The following is a 2,500-nucleotide window of genomic DNA, read 5'->3' on the forward strand; positions in this document are numbered from 1 at the left end:
GAATGAGAGAATGGCTTGACAATACCGAGGCCATCGCCCCCCGCCAAAAATGGTTACTAGCTCTTGGGACTCGCTGCGACGTTACGCGTATCGGCACAAGACCAACCCTCTTTTTCCAGTCGCCCGCGCACCAAAAAAAATTTTGGCAGCGGGACTCACAATCCTTGACAGCCAGCTCACCATATAATACTCGGCGACCCTCCGCGGGACCTCCTCAGAGGGTCGCGTCGCCGGGAAACTAACCCCCACTCCTCACTGATCCAAGGTAACACGCCAGAAGTATCCAGGTAACCCCAGTAGTATCCAGGTATCCCCCTGCGAACGTCGGTACTGGGCTCAAAGAAGGCAGCGAGCAGTCGGGACCCGTAGGCACCGAGCAACCGTCACCCCCTCACGACTTTTCCCGAGACGCTTCAGAGGAACCCTTCCCCACATAGTACTCTCTGTGGGATTCGGCAGGCCCCCGTCCTACTGCACTAAGGAAGTTCCGAGACACACTTTTTTTGTGGAAGACCACCCACCCTCCCTGTCCTGCCTGCTATCCCCGCCGCGACTCCTGGTCCCGGCCCTCCTCCCCGACTTCCTCCTTGTCCCGCTGCGAGTCCCGGACCTCCTCCCCACTACCTACTCCCGCCGCGAGTCCCAGTCCCGGCCTTCCTCCTCCTCCTCCTCTTCCCTAGTCCCGGCGCGAGTCCCGGACCTCCTCCCCACTTCCTAGTCCCGTCGCGAGTCCCGGACCTCCTCCCCTCTTCCTAGTCCCGGCGCGAGTCCCGGACCTCCTCCTTCTCTTCCTTGTCCTGCCGCGAGTCCCAGTCCCGTCGCGAGTCCCGGACTTCCTCCTTCTCTTCCTTGTCCCGCCGCGACTCCCTAGTCCCGTGGCGAGTCCCGGACTTCCTCCTCCTCTTCCTTGTCCCGCCGCGACTCCCTAGTCCCGTGCGCGAGTCCCGGACTTCCTCCTCCTCTTCCTTGTCCCGCCGCGACTCCCTAGTCCCGGCGCGAGTCCCAGTCCCGTCGCGAGTCCCGGACTTCCTCCTCCTCTTCCTTGTCCCGCCGCGACTCCCTAGTCCCGGCGCGAGTCCCAGTCCCGTCGCGAGTCCCGGACTTCCTCCTCCTCTTCCTTGTCCCGCCGCGACTCCCTAGTCCCGGCGCGAGTCCCAGTCCCGTCGCGAGTCCCGGACTTCCTCCTCCTCTTCCTTGTCCCGCCGCGACTCCCTAGTCCCGGCGCGAGTCCCAGTCCCGTCGCGAGTCCCGGACTTCCTCCTCCTCTTCCTTGTCCCGCCGCGACTCCCTAGTCCCGGCGCGAGTCCCAGTCCCGTCGCGAGTCCCGGACTTCCTCCTCCTCTTCCTTGTCCCGCCGCGAGTCCCGACCTCTTGTCCCGCTCCCTTGCCCAAGTCCCGACTCCTGGCTGTCTCGACTCCTCGTTGGCCGCCCAGTCTTCCGCATAGGTGGAAATAAATAAATAAATCATTTTTTAAAAATCAATTTTAAAATTAACTCCCTGTCTCGACTCCTTGCTGGCCGCCCAGTCTTGCGCCTAGACAGAAATATAAATAAAAATAAAAATAAATTGGTGAATTAAAAATATTAAAGTAATTTAATTAACTGGAATAAGGTAGAAAAATAAAAGGCAGAAGAATACTAAATTGATTTTTTCAAGTGCCACGTGTTACCTTGCTGATGTGGCTGCCACGTGGTAGTCCATGTCATGTCAAAAATCCACTAAATCGTTTACATGTCACTTTGGAGATAAATTTGTGTGTGTGCAATCAATTGGTTGTACAAATATGTTAATGACTTGCTAACTAATGCATCGTACAGGTAATCATTGCCCACTAACTAATCCATCACCACTGAAACTTAATGTCTTCAATTCTTCATCCTTCACACTCCACATCCAATTTATTTTTGTTTGTGTGAATTCTTAAATCTATCTTCTCTTTACATACTCCAAGCCCAACTTTCTAAACCCTTTATATAATCTATGTGAATCCTAGAATCTAGGTTTATATACCCCATGCAAACCCTAAAACCCTAAACCCTAAACCCTAACCCCTAACCCCTAACCCCTCAACTCATACTTTGTTCTTTTAATCATACAACCTAGACTCTGAAATTTTAATCTCATAACATATAAACTAGCATTGTAATTTCAAAACCCAACATTTTGTATTGTGACAATACTTGTTTGCAAATATGCATCCTTCATTTACTTTTATTTTTTTAACACTACACTGTGCCACATCAGCACCAAATAGATCAAAATCCTTGATAAATTAACCTCTAACATGTAAATATTATATTCTCCACCCTTTCAGCTTTTATTTTTATTTTTTTTAACTTTTTGAAATGCCACGTCAGCTACCTGGCTGCCCTGTCACATGACAAATGCTAAGTGGACTGCCATGTCGGAGAAGAAGATGCCACGTCGGAGAAGGTTCAAGCGGATGCAAAATGGATGCAGCACCGGGACTTCCCGGGAGGTCACCCATCCCAGTACTA

General features: G+C 52.1%; 1 non-coding gene across 1 annotated transcript in view; it reads right to left on the reverse strand.

Moving 5' to 3' along the window:
* Positions 1 to 2,453: 2,453 nt before the first annotated feature.
* LOC149985789 (5S ribosomal RNA) overlaps positions 2,454 to 2,500 on the reverse strand; it is a 119-nt gene continuing 72 nt past the window's right edge. Inside the window, exon 1 of the ribosomal RNA XR_016501395.1 lies at positions 2,454 to 2,500. This exon is cut by the window's right edge and continues 72 nt beyond it. This is a non-coding gene — a ribosomal RNA (5S ribosomal RNA).

The sequence above is a fragment of the Physcomitrium patens genome, chromosome 26 (assembly GCF_059467195.1).
Source record: "Physcomitrium patens ecotype Gransden chromosome 26, ASM5946719v1, whole genome shotgun sequence".
Taxonomy (NCBI): domain Eukaryota; kingdom Viridiplantae; phylum Streptophyta; class Bryopsida; order Funariales; family Funariaceae; genus Physcomitrium; species Physcomitrium patens.